We start from the raw sequence: 17765 nt of genomic DNA, 5'->3' as shown, positions 1-17765 counted from the left end.
TTATCTCACCAACTACATTTCATTGCTAAAAAGGCCAACCTGTCCTTGATTAGCTTTTTTTTTTTTTTTTTTTTTTTTTTCTACTAGGAATCAAACTCAGAATCTTGCACTTGCCAGGCAGGTGCTTGTGCCACTGAGCTAAATCCCCAGCTCCGAGCCACATTCTTCATTTTGCACATAAAACAGAGCTTAGTGAGACTAAGTGACTCCCCCAAGATCTCCCAGCTGGAGCTCCAACCTTGTGCTCTGTCCCATCCGCACTTGCTGCTTTGTCAAGATTTTGCAGAAGGATGCAATCCACAATCAAACGTGCTCTGTGAATCAGGGAGGCGGGCCTTTTGCAAATGGGAAGGGAATCTAGGGCTGAAGAAGAATGGGGACGGGGAGGGGAAGTGAAAAGCGTCAAAGTCAATATGTGCGCATACAAACTTCCCACAGTAGTTGCATTAATTACGTATCACAAATATGTACCAATAAAGCATAAATAAAACAAAAAGTGTGCTATGCTGTGCTTCCTATTCCAACCTCTCATTTCAAAAGACAGCTTTTGAAAGCTCCCTTCCATTCTTCAGTTTGGCCTGCCACCTACTTATAGTTTTGTTTTTTCCCTCCATCTCAAGTGTTAACTCTATCTTTGGCTTTGGTTCTGCTTGCTTTAAATTTTCTTTGAGGAGAGCCTTTGAGAAGGGTTCTGAGCAGAGGGTGGTTGATTCCACGGTTCCCAGGAAAGTGGGAAGAAGCGTGCTGTGTCCCTGATGGTGCTCTCCTCCACGAGCTCTGAGGACAAGCAGGGTTGGAAGGGTTGGGGGCACAAGGGAAGGCAAAGCAGGAGAACGCTGGACCAGCTTTGCTTTCCCATAGTTCTTTTCAGTGAGAGGAACATGATCGGCTCCAAGTCAAGGCACTGCTCATTATCTACGAGGAGGATTTTTGACATGAACTATTAAAAAATAGTTTTTAAATAATTCTGTCTGGGCCATTCAAAAAACACTCCATCCTAAATTCTAAGTTAAATCATTATGTATTGTGGCATATTTGATGATTAGTAGAGCCAAAGCCTCATTGTACATCAAATTTGTGCATAAATTTGAGCCTCTTATAGTATCCTGTTTACAGCAGAGTTTTGCTCAAATTGCAGAGTTGGGTACAAAAGGGAAACTGTTAAAACATTTGTGCCACTCACCACATTCTGAGTGCATTCTCCAGTTGTCTTGAGCAAGCCCAGTGAAGGGCTATGCTTGCACATCTCATCACGCAAGGCAGCAGGGCTCAGTTTGCTTTGATGGCGTGTTGGTAAGGGTGCTGACGTACAGGATGTTGAGTCCTTGGCTGGGAATTCACAGCACACTACCTCTTCTTACCCATCTATTATTTGCTGATCACTCTCTTAGGCCTATGGCTTCACAAACATCTCAAAGCCAGGACAGTGGTGCCCAGACCAGAACTCAGTCCTCAGGGCTGCTACTTGAGAGCCATTTCTACTACCGTATTGCCTAGCATTTGTCACTGAGTACAGAGTTGCCTGTGTATGTGGATATGGAAAAGCTATCAAGGCCCCCAAGAATGAATCTTGTGTGGCAAAGAGTGAGACTTTGTCTGACTGTCTGCAAATAGTGCCAACAAGGAAGGCCAGGATGTGCAGTAGGATGCAGTTATCAGGAAGGTTTAAGAGAACAAAGGGCAAATGCAGAGCCTGGTACACTGCCTGGCATACAGTGATGATCAATAGATAGCTATATCAGCTCTAGAATACCTCACAGTCTATATCTGAGGCACTCCTTTTGTAGGTCTTACTTTTCAAGAGTCCTTTTACATCATAGTCATGGCCATATAATAGACTTTAGGGAGTTTATCTCCCCTGGGAATCCTGAGAGTGACCTGGGTTTGGGGAGTAGATTTATAGCTGGTTCTGCCAGACCAAGAATACTCATCAGATCGATCCTGCTGAGAGAGACAAGGTGAACTCTCCCATGCCAGGATACTCAGCTTCACTTCAAACCACACTTGGTGATCTTTGCTTCTTACTCCCAGCATATCTATTTTTAATTTAAGACACTATGTGAACATATGCAGCATACAACATACACACACATTGACGATATTATATATTATAGCATTTATATATAATGTATGTATTTTTCCAGCTTTTTTTTTTTTTTTTTTTTTAGAGCAGAATTTGGGATGATGTTGGTTTAATATCTGCTAAACCTGACTTCCTGTCTGGAAATATGGGTGTCTTCTGCAGCATTTATAATATTGACTCACGTTTTTAATAACTCCACAAAGATCCTCAAAGTCAGGGGAATACAGACAACAGTCTATGAATAAGGAAAGAGAGCCGAAGTGTGTCCCTGTGATGTAGAAAGGGCCTCAGCTGCCCAGGCCAAGGGAAGGGCTTGGCTTCTGCCCAAAGCTGAGGAGGCAGGAGGGCCACTTTCCGTTTAGTCAGGAATCTAGACTCTCACCATCAGTGGCCATATGGGTTTGGGAACATGCGTCAGCTAGAGAACTTGCTGATCTGAAAAAGAGACTTTTCATAGGACAGCCCAAAATAACTTTTATAAACTTAAAGAAAACTGGTAGTGACTCTCCAGGTGCCAGCTGCTGATGTGCATTTTTGTTTAAAGATATACCAGGTGGAAAAATAGTGGAATGCTTCAAAGGACATTTCAGTGGATGTGTGTTGGCTATGCCATGGCCACTTACACAGAGGCCACCCTCAGGGTAATGAACTAACTCAGAGGTCATTTGGAGCAGGTGTGCTGGGGGCCAACCATCTGTGCTCCACCTGAAGGCTCAGAATTCATTTCCTGGGCAATTCTGACCTTTCTGTGCCTGGGTTTCTGCACCCCTTAACTGTTCCTACCTATAGAGTAGTGTGGGGATTGAGGTGATCTACTGCACAAAAGGATTTGTAACAGTGCCTGTTTGTAGAGGTTTGTAACAGTGTAACAGCAGAAGGCGTGACATAACCCTCATTATTACAGTATCCTGTGTACGAGGATGCTGAAACCCCAAAAGCTTATTTATCTAAGGCCTCTGAGCTGAAAAGAGTAGGGGCCAGCTGCTGCCTGTCCCAACAGAAGTTGCAAAACCAGCTAGAACACTTAGAGACTGTTGGAAAGGGCTGACCAGAGTCTGCTTCTGCTAGAGTTAGGGAGGTTGAAAACCAAATGAAGGATAACAAGTATTTCTTCAGCAAGAGTTGTTGGAGAAGTGTGGCATTTTCCACTTTTCCTGGGAAAAGAGGTTCTTCTCTATCATTTTAAACCAAGTGAGGAGCATGGGTACTCATCATCTACTCTGAACAATCTACCCAGAGAGCTTAGCTTGGAATTTAGGGCTCTGAGAAAGGTACTTGACATATGTGGGAAAATATACAGGGGAGAGCTGTAGCTAAGGAGGCCAGGCAAAAAAAAAAAAAAAAAAAAAATAGAGAAAGGGAGGTCACTCTGAGGGAGATGGAGGAAGGAGGGCACTCTGGAAGGTTAACTTCCTGAGAGAGTGAAAGCACACTGGGTAGAAAGAAGCTGGGGTACCACTATATGTAGGAGCTGAGAGTGGAATCATCGATCACTTATTAGGCAATTGCAGTTGAAGCCTCTTAAGTCCTACGCGTGTGTGTGTGTGTGTGTGTGTGTGTGTGTGTGTGTGTGTGTGTCTGGAGATTTTTAAATGCAGGGAGAAAAGAGTTGATGAAGCTGACCTTACCTCTGCTCCCTTCCACACTGCAGGATTTCAAGCCTGCCTTAGACCTCATGGAGAAGTTTTAAGTCAGATGAGATCGTAAATTCAACAAAATGGGTTGCAGACATAGTTGTGAAAGAAATTAGTTTTCAGTCCTGGCACCTTAACAAGTTCAATGGCTCTAAGTCAGTTATTCCAGGAGCAGTGCTAGAGACATATTTCAGAAGCACAAAATTTATTGAGAGTGCTACCAGTAGAAATCTGTAGTGAAGTGAGTGAATCAAGATCAGGAAGGGGGAGACATTAAGCAAAGTTGTGGTCGCAGGAGAAGACTAACCTAGGTCTCACCCCTAGAGGACTGTGGAGTGTAAATAACCTTAAAAGCTGCCCCACCTTGAGAAGAGGGGGCTTGCCTTAATTAGTCAGTTGGGGTGGAGTAGGGGTGGGGAATAACCTCCCAGTGAATTAGCTCCTATAATCTGTGGGCATTTCTTTAGAGAAGGGGTCAAGCTTTGAATTCTTAACAAACAATGCTCAAAGGAGCAGCAAGATCAATGCTCCATTCCAGTAAAAGGGACCTAGATGGGCATCAATGGTAACCAATCAATATATTATTTCAAAGTCTGACCCATAAAGCTTGTCCTTTTTTTCTATAAAAACTTAGCATGTAATAATTGTACACATATAGGGGAATGGTATGATATTTTAATACAGGTATACAATGCATACTGGTGCAGTTGACCAATTCTTAGTCTTGGGGAAATGTTCTATGAAATATGCACTAAGGCAGAACGATTTCCCTTGCCCAGTTTTTGCCACTCCACTGGGTCTGGTGCATAATAGCACCCTTCTTTTGGAATTCAGCATTTGTATTATAATAATTACAGTGCAACATAACACACACTTAAGCTCCCCTCTTCCCCAAGATAAGAAACTAAAATCTTATGCTCCTCCCACATTTGTGGAGTCCTGTGTAAAAGCACACATGGGAGGTCTGCAACATATATGAAAGTGTATAAGTATTTTAAAGGTATAAATCAAACTAACAATCTGTTAAAGTGAATACCCTGTATCCTACCACATTGATATATTACTTTCATCACAACCTGGAAAGCCAGACTAGAATTTGTAATTTTTAGAATCTTTGAAGTTCCATGCTGGAATGTGATGGTGTTAGAGAGAGGGCCTCCAACCCATGGCTCACCCGCCCTACTCTTCCCAGCCCTGGCTCCATTTTGTTCTGTGAAGAACCATTGACATAAATGTATTAGTCTGCAGTTCCGGCATGGTGGTAGACACCTGTAATCCCAGTACTTCAGAGGTTGAGGCAGGAGAACCACCACAAGTTTGAAGCCAGAGTGAGCTACACAGTGAGTTCAAAGCCAGTCTGGACTATGTAGTGAGACCTTGTTTTAAAAAATAAAAACTGGGCTGGGGATGTAGCTCAGCAGCACAAGCACCTGGCTGGCATGCATTCAGTTCCTGGCACCAAAAATAAATAAATAAATAAATAAATAACAATGACAAAACAAAAATCAAGCTATTAGTCTGCTTGAGCTGACTTAACAAAATGCTATGTACTGGGCAGTTTTTTAAAAAAGTACCTTATTTTCTCACATATAAATAGTGCCTTTTTAAGCCACTAAATTTTGTGGCGATTTTTAAGTTAGATAAGCAATAAAGGAAAGACATGTAGAAGGGCCACCGGAGAAGAGTCTAGTGTAAACCTATGACAGAGGCTGCCTTTGCTGGACCCAGGGCAGCACGGACTACAGGATTCCAGTCTGTCTGTGGGTCTGGGGATTTCTGAGGGAAGGGTGGATTTGCTGATACAAAAGAGGAATCTGAAGGACTGTTTAGTGCTTGAGATCAGGATGTTTTGTTATAAGAGCTGAGACAAACAAACCCTTTATCTGAAGTATACAAATCAACTAAAATGCAAAAAGATCACTTATTCATCTGATCGTACAAACACATCAAAATATACATGTCTGAGATACTGGAAATATGGTGGCAGGTGATTGACTTAAGCCAGTGATTCTGTGCTTTCCAAAAATGCCTGTTAAAATTCTCTTTCGGAGTCATCCACGAGGCTGGATGACAAGCTTCCAGTGAAACCAAACTCATCACTCAAAGTGAGACTCGGTTTCTGCCCCTCCACATCATATCCCAGCTTGATCACCCAACCTCCTCAGCAGACTTCGCTCCGAATGGCTGAGAATTGTTTTCAAAACTCAAGCCCCTCCCCTAGGGATACATGCTGTTAGAGTTATCTTTCTAAAACACATCTTGGATCATGTGCTTCAATGACTCTCAGTTGCATAGAGAATTAAAGCCCAAACTTCTCAGCCTGGCTTTTAAAACTTCCTATGTGACACAACCCCACTAGTCATCTGCAGGCTTCCACAGACACATGTGTCCTCTCTACCTACCAACACTGGGGGCCATTCTCTTGCCCCATGCAGTGCTGAGAGCTTGGTATCAGGTCTTTTCTATGCTTCCAGAATTTATAGGATAAGTATCTCTATGGTAAAGACAAAAAAATAATGGCCCTAACACTAGGTATACAGTTATGTACTAAATCACTGTTCAATAGAAATTTGTGTGTCACATACAAATTTTGGATTTTTTAGCAGTCACATAAGATGTAAAAAGAAACAGATGCTGTTGACTTTAATAAAATATTGTTAGTGAGCATGTAGTCAATATAAAAATTAATGATATTTCACATTCTTTCTTCTTATACCGTCGTTGAAACTCACTGTGTATTTTATAAGTGCATCTCAGTGTGGATGCTAAATTTTTGTTGAACACACATAAACGTGTATTCAGACTTCTCCTGAAATGTATAGTAAAAAAGTAGATTATATACCTGCTTGGTTCCAAATGTACCTAGAAGACTTTTGATACCTAAGTCAATACCAAAAATACAATCTCCCTTTCTATTCTCACCCACATTGCCCAAACTGCTTCCATTTAAAATTTTTAATTTCACTTTCAGTTAATTAAAAATATAGTTCCTTAGCCACATAAGCACCATTTCAAGTGTTCATTAACCACGGGTGGCTGGTGGCCACCACAGAGGAGAGGGCAGCTCTAAGCACTTTGCTACTATGAGGGAAATAGAAGTACAGAGAGGTGGTAACTTGGACTAGTTCTAGTTGTACTAGAGGTAGTAACTTGCACTAGTTCACGTAGTTAATAAGCTAAGTCTCAGAATGATTGATCTTCCCACAGTGACCTGGCTAATAATGACTACAACCAGGAATTGAACTCAGAACTTCTTATTTCTCTTATTAAGCCTTTAGCCACAGTGCTAGTGTGCTCTTCATATTTCATTGCTCACTCATCTCCTAAACCCTTACTTGATTCAAGACTTTGAAAAAAAAATCAGCATTAGCTGTATTACTGCTTGTAGAGTGCTTTTCAAAGTCCATTTCCAAAGTCATTCATTAATTCAGTCGGTAATGACTAACATTCTAAATGTAGAGGGCTCCAAGGAGTTTTTGATTGTGTGGGTTGTAACTATCAATATTTATTGCATTAGATATTAAAGCTAGGAATTTAAAAAGTATTTTTTTTTATTTACTAAAAACTATCATGCTGAGCTCATTATATTTAGACACAAGGATGGATAATTGTGAAAAGATATTTCCTCAAACAAAAATATTACTAAGAAGAGTAGTCTTATTCTAAACTTTTGCTGATCTCTTTAATATGTGACTCAATAAAAGAACTAGAGTCTCATCTCTGCTTCGGTCTTTAATCTGTTATAATTTGTTGTTTTGGTTGAAATGTATGAGGGAAGACCGGCCTCACCCAGATACATTATTGGAAAATAGAATAGCATCTTAAAAGCCTTTCAAATACTAGTGAAAATTCTTTTCTGCTCCTTACCAAACTTCTACAAACGATCATTTTTTTTTTTTAGTTTAAAGGGGAAATAACGATAACAAAACAACAACAACAAAGACAAAACCAAAACAACACAAAAACAATAAAAATGATACAGGATTTCAAAGATCATTTCTTAAAGGTTAGCAACTACATTAATCTAAAACTTAATCAATAATGTTTCATGTATTAAAATTCATTAGCCTATCTTGCACTTTCAGTGGATTTTTCATGTGGTTTATAACAGATGCATTGTTCATTTGGAAAATATTGATTTGCTGAGTAACACAGGTATTTCAAATGTTGACACATTTCATCAGATAATATTTAAAAATTACACTCAGTAAAATCAGCACTTATCAAGTCAGAGAAGTCTTTCAGTACTTCTTAAGCTTGTGGCAGCAAATACAATTTTTTCCAAAATTCTAATTTTTATTTGAATGTTGAATTTTACTGGTGGGTTGTTACTCTTGATGTGACAAGCTCCTTTGTTTATTTTTAAGAAAATGTCTGCCAAACACTCAGGTGTAAATAGCCATATTTTAACTGCCTGTTGTTCTTTAAAGTAAAAATGGTGCTCCATGAACAAAGCATCTGGCTCTGCTCACAGCCCAGTCACTCACAGGTTCTTCCTTGAGATTACTGAGCTTCGATAAGCTGCAAAGTGCTAATGCACACTTCTCATTTGGTCAGGTAGAGTTGAAACAGACAGTATTGAGGGTGGTACTTTAACAAAATTAATCATTTTTCCTGCTTATTCAAGAACATCCTTAAGTAAAACTGGCATCTCCCACCCTGTGATTGAATAGAAAAATGATAAAATGAGAAATGGTAAGTTTATTGTCACTGCCTCAGTTTTAGCTAAAATCAGGAGTTTTATCCATCACTGTCTTTGGACCATCAGTGCAAATGTCAGTACAGTGAGAAGGGGAAATAACATCTTAGTATCATCACGAAAATAGTTTTGACTTTTTGAGCCCGAGTCATGGTCTCAGGATCCTGAGTCTGAAGACCTCCCTCCGAAGACAAATGATCTACAGGCAAGATAATTATATGAGTAGGCGGGTGAAGTGGCCCACACCAAGAGGTCAAATAAGGCCTCTCGGGTAAAGTGATATTTAAGGTTTGACCAGAAAAACATGTATCAGTGACTCATGGGAACAAAGGACAGGACGGAGAAAGAGAGCGCTGGGCAGACGAAGTAGCATATGTACAAAAACTGACGAAGAGATGTAGGCTGGAGGAGCCACAGGAGGCGCATTTGGCTGGGACATGAAAGGGGAGAGAGAGCCGTGACGGCAGAGAGATGGGCAGAGGCAGTCTGAAAACAAGACTTGCAAATGTAGCAAGTGCTCTGCAGCACTTCAGTTACTTCTAAAAATGTTTAATCTGCTTCTAATAAGGAGACAAGCACAAAATCCTGCTTGGAAGAAATTCTGCAAAACCACCTTCCTGGACTGTTAAAAATGTCAAGGTATTGGAAGACAGAAAAAGACTGAAGAACTGTTCTAAATTAAGGCAACATGACACTAAAAGCATTACATAATCCCTGACTGGATCTTGAATTAAATAAAATAAAAACATTGTCTTAGACCCTTTCCTTGACTGTTGCAACAAAACATCTTAGACTGGGTAACTTAGAAACAACAGAAATTCATTGCTTACTGTTCTGGGGACCAGGAAGGCCAAGACCCATGCCTGGGCAGATTGAGTGTCTAGGGAAACCTTTCTCCCATTGTACTGATGGTATTTGTGTGTCCTCATGTGGCATGAAGGGAAAGGAGAGCCCCTCAAGCATAATCTCTCCATAAGAACTCTGTCTTCACAAATTAACCACTTTCTCAGACCCCCACCTCTTAATACTGTCCTGTTGATGATTAAGTCTCAACACATGAATGCGGGGAGGGGTACATTCAGACTATAGCACACATCGCCATCAACAGCTATAAAGTACATTATTGGAACTATTGGGGACATTTGAACATATGCATAATAGAGAATACATAAACGAGCTGGGGATTTAGCTCAGCGGCATAGCGCCTGCTTGGCAAGCGCGAGGTCATGAGTTCAATTCCCGGTACTGGAAAAAAACAAAACAAAACAAAACAAAATAAAAAAAGAGAATACATAAACATTTATATTTCCTAAATGTGATCATTGTATTGTGGCTGTAGAGAATGCCTTTGTTCTACAAGGATACATGCTGAAGTATTTAGGGATGAAGTACTCTGTCTGCAACTAGATCAATTCTCAATGACCCATCAAAAACTATTTGTATGTTTGGAGAAAGAAATAGAGCAGACAAATTCAGCAGAATGGTAACAATTGATAACCCTAGGTGAGGGGAGTAAGGGCATTAACTCACTATTCTGGCAATTCTCAGCTGGTTTGGAAATTTTTCAAATTAAATTGTTGGGATATTAGGAGTTTTGGACTTTTTTTTTAGAGTCAGTGGAAGCCATGGAAAGATGTTAATCAAGGGAGTAAGATAATTAGGAGGAATCAAACTCCAGTTAAAATAGGAAACTTACTGAAGCACGTGATCAAATACAATGGATGGTGCTGTTCTCCAGAATCTGGGCTCCAGATCCTTGCAAGCCCTTCCCCTCTATTTGATTGCCCCAATCTTTTGGCTAGAAAGGAAATGGAAGCAGAGATGCTGGGAAGTAAAAGTATAAATGTAGTAGCTGTTACATTATATTTCTCCTTCAGTGGAGAATCTTGCTTTTCTTTGACTCAGGTTTTAGCATCTCTGTGTCCTTACACTGTAAAAAGTATGTAATACCTAACTTGAACTTCTAGAGACTATCACAAAATGAGAGATATAAGCAGATTTTATTCAATACCAATATGACCTGACTGAGTCTAGCTGGACTGATTGCTGTGAAGGCACCCAAAGATGGTGAGATGTTGAGATGAAAGTCCTCAACTTGGTTTGGAAAAGAACTGGTGAAATGAAGAGGTAACACAGCTGCCATGAAAATAACATGGCAGTTCCTCCAAAAATTTAACCGAATAACCACATGACCCACCAATTCCATTTCTGAGTATATATCCAAAAGAACTGAAATTGAGGATTATCCAAACAAATACTTTTACAGTTCTGTTTATAACAACATTATTCACAATAGCCAATAGGTGGAAACAACCCAAATATCCACTGGTAGATGAGTACAGAAAGAAAATGGAGTATAGAGGGTCTAAAATGATCAAGATATGATATTATATATACTTTATCATAACACATATACATACCAATTTTCAAAACTGAAAGTAGCTATTACATATTAAACATTTAACAATAAAAAGTACAAGTATTGGTACACTTGTAAAATTATCCTTATTTTTCAAATGAGTACACTAAAGCTCAGAGAAGTTAAATATGAACATAGAGAAAAATCACTCAGCTATTAAAAACAAAAGGAAATTCTGACATAAGTTACAATCTGGATGGGATTTTGAGGTCACTGTGCTAAATTCAATAATCCAGGCACAAAAGAACAAATACTGTGTGATTTCACATATGTGAAGTACCTCGCGTAGTCAAGTTCAGAGAGGCAGGAAGGAGAATGCTGATTTCCAAGGGCCAAGGGAGTGGAGAATAAAATGAAACAGGAACAAGTGTACTTGGGAATTTGTCTGGCACTATCCATTAAAGGTGAATTTAAATGTATCCTAGAACCCAGCAGTCCTACTCATGTTTATATGCCCAAGATAAATGAGTGCATTTGTAGGGAGCCAGCTATGAGCTTATACCTGACCAAGGGGTGACTAAGAAGAAACTCAAAGAGACACAGAATGGGTTAAGATGTAGAGAGCCAGGGGGCTCCTGTCTCTCTTCAACAAAGAGCCCCGAGGGACTGAAGCATGTTGGCTTTATTCACTCAGACATGGGCACAAGCAATCAGAGTAAAACAGGATTCATCTGCCTCCCACCATCCACGGTACATATCCGAGTAAACAACAGAATCTCAGCTGTTTTAATTTTCCCTGCAGCGTGTCATTTTTTCCCACACTTAATAATAAATATGCTAAAGTTTTAAAAATATTTAAAGATACATTTTTAGAAACAATTCTTTTTGTATTAAGAGAGCAAACCCTATTATTAAAAAATTACAAACTGAAAATATATAAAGAAAAAATTAAAGTTATCTTAATTGTACAGTTGAGCAGGATCCAGTATTAGCAATTTCTTGGTTTTTTTTTCTAGTTCTTTCCCCTATGAACACATAATAATCATTCAGAAATTGGAATCACACACACACACACTATATGTGTGTGTATATATATATATATGCACAAAATTGTTCTCTGCTTTTTTCTCATTTATCATATTCTTCTGATATAGAAGATTAGGACTTGGCAAGGCTGGTTGGGGAAGTAGGAGTGACCTATTAACTACAAGATCCCAGAACACATGCACAAAACAATTCCCAAAGCCCTCCATGTGGGCTTTTAGTGAGAACTCAAGCAGGTATTCAATAGGACTGCCTAAACCTGATGTCTCACTGAGGCATGGGATCCCAGCACTACCTCTCAGGACCCATTGTAGAAGTTCTGTGGGTTTCCTCTAGATTTGGACAGCATAAAAGGACACAGATTCCTAGAGGCACTTGCTATGGGGGCTTTCCATTGCTATGGGGGCTTTCCTCAGCCCTCCCTGCATCCTCCAGGCTGTACTTTTACATTGTTTTTTCCTCTTTTACTTGGCCCAAGCTCACTCTGCAGAGCCAGTTTCTCCCTCATTCTTCACTTTTACTTTTTCAAATAAACTTTACCATTGCTTTTTGCTTATTTTGTTCAATTCCTTTGTTTGAGACAAGAGCCTGGACTCCAGTTCCAGAAGGAATAACATTGATATTCCTGGTAATGTTTATCTAATGAGCCACAGAAAGTGCTACCTGATAACACGCTTCCAGGACACCAAGTATTCTTTGAAAGTGTAATTTTAATATGCACATAACAATTATTGACTAGACAAAAATATTTAAAAAGAAAACAATTTCTCTACATAGCTGTCCCATTTTATATATATATTATATACATATATAGTATATATGGACATAATTTTAAATATTGTAAACTTTTTTTTGGTACTGGGATTTGAACTGAAGGCCTTCACACTGAGCTATACCCCCAGCTCTCTCCTTCCTCTCTCTCTCTCTCTCTTTTTTTTTCTCTCTCTCTCTCTCTCACACACACACACACACACACACACTCTAGTTTTGAGATAGAGTCTCACTAAGTCATTAAATTATCCAAGTGTGGTGCTCAAATTTGCAATCTCCCTGCCTCAGCCTCCTAGACTGCTGGGATTACAGCTGTGAGCTATGACTCTCAGCTATAAAGATTGTGAGATTTTTAGGAGTGCAAACACCTTGACTAAAGCAGAGAATCTAATCTTGACTCATAATGTCACTTCACCAAAGATATCTTCCAAAGCACAGAATAGCCCATTAAAATGTTTGGACTGTGAATATTATTTTTAGGTTATAGAAACTGGTATTTTAATACATATTTATAAAGATGAAGAAATTTTCACATATCAGAGCAAAATGTCTATGGCTAGTGATTGCAAATAAGCTGTCCACTTGAATATAACTCCAGTATCTTTGGCCTCACATAGAGACCCACCCACTGCCTACTTGCTGGAAGTTTGTCCACACCAAGTTTCCTGTGACATCCTCATGGTACCCGTTGTCTGAGTTGCAGATCCTGGTGTTGACACTATTCCCACAGACCCCATCAGAGGGTGACTGGTTTAGGAGTCACCAAAACTCTGCATAATGGCCAGAGAGTGGAAAGATTTTCTATTTTCCCCAGTGCAATAGCAAGCAGAAACATCGAAACGACACCGAGAATTTGCAGGCAGATTTATTTATGTTGACGGGCACTGAGCAGGATCATTCCCAGAAAATCAGGTCCTGATCTCTGGTGATCTGGGGCTTATATGAGATAAGCAAGCAGGAAGTACAGAGGCAGAGTGGGTCGTCAGTGGGGACTGGTTTATACAGTGTGCATCGCAGTGACCAGCCATGTCTAAGAGACAGCAGCAATTGGAACTGGAACAGGAACTATTACCTGGGAAACTAACAAACAAGTATCTTGGCTGTGTGGGGGGGGTGTTTTCTGTTACAGGAGGATGGTCAAATTTTCTCCTAGAACTTCTCTGGGGTCCCAGGCTTCAAAGGAAATAACTATTTTTTTTTACGAAAATTCTTACTCCTCTCACTGGGTGGGACCATGTTCTCTTGGCCCCAAAAAGCAAAAGCAAATGGCTTGAGTCTTGGCCTGGTCTTTCATGATCTGGTTCATTCTTTCTTATCTAGGATTTTCAGAGCGACAGATGCCCCACAAATATAAATAGGTCAACGTGATCTCACCTAAAATTAAAAAACTAAAATGTGTTGGAACAAAGAGCTACAGCTTGTGTTCCAAGCAGCTTCAGACTGCTCACTTGGGAATACTGAGAAGTAGAGGGAGATAACTATTATAAAATCAGATTATATATAGTGTCCAAATAACAGCCCTTGCCTGACTCCAAGTCTTTAAATCCACTATAATAAGAAACACCCTCTGACTTGAAAGCAAAGGCTCCATTAAATAACTGGCAATGCAGTTGTTTCCCAAACAGGTATGTTCATTAAATGATTAAGAGACTAGCATTCAGCTTCGTGGATATTTATTTTCATCCTGAAAGATACAGACAAGTACTCATAAACATGAACACTTCAGAGTTTGTGTTGTATATTTACCCCACATTTAGCAAATGACAGGTGTTGTGAGTATAGAGATTAAATGTTCCTGATTTAAAGCTGTATCATGTTGGTGACACTAAAGGAAATAAAAGAAATACACAGCTAGTTCATTGAACTAGCACATTATTTCTGTTATTGCATATGTAAGCAAAATTGTTAGCATTGTGTACCCCTATGGATGTACTTTCCTATCTAAAATTCACCCAGCACGGCAAACCTTCTAAAAGTACCCTGAACTTGCCGTGATTACTTAAGAATGAAGAAAAGAATCTTTAATTATGGACATGTGCACCATCAGGAATGCAGTCAATTCTATGCTTGCCTTCAGCTATTAGGACGTTGCTTGATTCAGCCCTTAGTGCTCAGCTCTTCTCTGAATCCTTCTCACTCTTAATAATTATAAGACCATGAATCCTTTGTTTCCCTGGTGCAGACTAGAATTATGTGTTCTGCCAAAATCTGCATAGTAGGGGAGGAAGGAGAGCTGGAGGAAGACACAAGGAATGTCAATAAACCATCTGATGGAGGTAAAATTGTTCCACAGGGTTTAACAGAGCAACACAAAAGAGAAACCTATTTAGTAGTATTTAATAGGCAGGAAGCTTAATTCAATTTAAAAGAGATTAGCATCATTGCCAAAATAACCACATATTTGAAAAAAAAAAAATATATATATATATCCTCACACAAAAAATAATAAATGCCTTAGCTTTTTCTGGGTCAAATATAACTTCTAATTAGACTCCTGTTGGGTTCTCTAACAGCTCTGCTCAGGAAAGAAGCCCAGATTTTAAGATTCATTTATACTTGGAGATGTTGTTGTTTCCCTTCTCTGACTTCAGATGAAACAGGAATTACAGACTTGTGCCAGTGGTATAAATAGCAAGAAAATTCTAACAGCGAAATTTCCCTGTTGTGGAACAAGAGGATCCCCCACACCTTCAAACAGGATAAAAACCACATTAGAGTAATCCAGTATTGTCTGTCTTCTATAGCTAACTTGATTGCCAAACTCCTGGCGATGGTAGTTTTCTTGAGTAAAAGAATGAAGCCTTTGAAATAGCTGCCCTGCAAATGTGTTAGGTTATGCACAGTGGCACAGTCATAGGCGATGGAGACAGTCAGGAATTTGGAACTGAAACTAAGAACCAGAAAGATGAAGGGTGGTGAAACCAGTAATGAGCTTGCTCGCAGGCCGTTAGCAGTGGGGATTAAACTACAGAACAGAGACAGCTGAAGGACCACAGTGCAGAGCTTAGGAACATCACCAGAGAATTCCACATTAGTCTCTGCTTCAAGCCATATTTATGTTTTTGTGTTCCATAATGGCTGCTGTCATTTATAATAAATTCTATTTTTTTAGTCAAAATTAAATTCACTGAGCTTCTGTTATTCTCAGCCAGAAAAGTTTTAGACAGTATCTTTGGAAATTGACTTCATAATTCTTTATTTAAAGCCAAAATCATTCCTGTTTTAGAAATTAGTTTAAGATTAGCCTTACATGAACATTACTGTTAATTTTGATGTTTTAAAATTATAGTAGAGAATTTTTAAAAAAAATTTTTCATTCTGTTACTTTGTTTGCTCTTCTACAAAAGAATGAAATAATGAACAAGACCAGGTGGTGTCTCAGGACACATATTTTTAGGGAAAAATTCACATTTATAAGTCTTTCCTGACATCCTCAAGTAGATTTGAGCCTTCTTTCTATGTACAAATGCATGCTGTCTATGACTTTATTATAAGTGTACCATATTGTGTAACAATTACTATGCTCTGAATACATTGCAGCTTTTCTCTGTGCATTGGGAATCCAAGATCTAAAAGCCCACAAGCCTGGTCCTTGAGGGAAGACAAACTGGCATAATGACATGTGAGGTGGGATGTTCCCTGATGCTTCAGTGGTTCACAAGTACTTGCATAGTCAACAGAGGGTAAGGAACATCGCTGCTAAGAAATAGTAACAAATCCTATGATCTCTCACCCAAACTCAACCTATGAAATAGAACCCTACTTGTAAAAAGAATTTATTTGAAGATAATTCACAGGAGGAGAGAGCTTTGTGGAGACTTCCCTTTTTACCTCTTAAGGGAATAATGCCTTTTGCTCTCTTCAAGACAAGTTGGATCTGTAGGCTGCGCTGAGCACAAAAATGTTGCCTCCTGTACTTCATCAGGCAGAGACTGTTCTAACTCAACTGAAGGCTGGTGGAAGACAGAGCAGTAGCCTAAAAAAGAGAGATGGTTGGAGTAGGAATGATCTATATGTCTAAACTTCACTGGGCTCGGAAGTTTTCTGGTGGGACAAACAGACTCTTCAGCATGGCTGCCAACTGTGGTCATGCTGAAAGAGCCTAGCTTGAGAAGACCTACCCTCAGGATGAGGGACTCTAATGGTACTCTGAGGTAGTAAGTTAAAGGGTTGTATTAGTCAACTTTCATGTCTGGGGCAAAAATACCTGACATACGCAACCTAAAGGTTTATTTTGGCTCATGGTTTCAGTCTGCAGTCAGTTGGCTCCAAGGCAGAAGCATCAGGCATGAGGGTGTGGTGGAGGAAAGACACTCACCTCATGGCAGCCAAGAAGCAGAGAGAGGAAAAAAGGGCCCTGGAAAAGATACTCTTCAAAGACAGAGCCTCCGTGACCTACTTACCCCACCCTGCCCCGTTCCCTAAATAGCCCACCATGCAGCTGAGTTCATCAGTGGATCCATCACTTGAAAAATCCAGTTTCTCATGATCCAGTGACCTTTCTAGGCCCCAGCTCTGGGCATCACCACACTGGGGATCAGGTCTTCAACACATGAGTCTGTAGAATACACTCTCTGAAGCCATAACTGCAGTGGAGAGATTTATAGAAAAATAAATCTCCTGTTAGTGAGATTATGCCCAGGAGGGTCACTTGAGAGGCAGCACATGGGTGTAGATATTTGAAAGTCAAAATAGATCCATAAACAGCCTCAGTTAAATAAAATCTTTGCCTGTCATCTCCTCGTCCCTCTCCCTGAATCCAGCCTAGAATCACCTTAAATCTAAACTGGAAATTGGATTAAAAATGGGAATGCTGATATTGTACTGTACTTTTTAATATCTAAAATTATTCTTTAATAACTGAAGTTACTAAAAGTGATGATGTATGCCCTAGGTAATTCTGACAGTATTTGGAAGAATCTGTGAGAAATCATAGGTAATTTCAACTTATTCAGTAGACCAGGAAAAATAAGCAAACATACAAGATATGCTCAAAAACTGTAATGAATGTTTACATTTAAAGAATATATGACAATAAAGGACATATTGCTATTAGTCCTCCTTGAGATACTTCCCTGTACTTCAAACACATGTATCTCTTTGTTCTTGCCACTTTCTGGACCAGTTCTGGAAGTTCTCTTTCATGAGTGTGTTTAGTTGCACTGTGCTGGCTAG

The sequence above is a fragment of the Chinchilla lanigera genome, unplaced genomic scaffold, assembly GCF_000276665.1.
Source record: "Chinchilla lanigera isolate Chin_1 unplaced genomic scaffold, ChiLan1.0 scaffold00100, whole genome shotgun sequence".
NCBI classification, from domain to species: Eukaryota; Metazoa; Chordata; class Mammalia; order Rodentia; family Chinchillidae; genus Chinchilla; species Chinchilla lanigera.
This window is presented reverse-complemented; position numbering follows the sequence as displayed.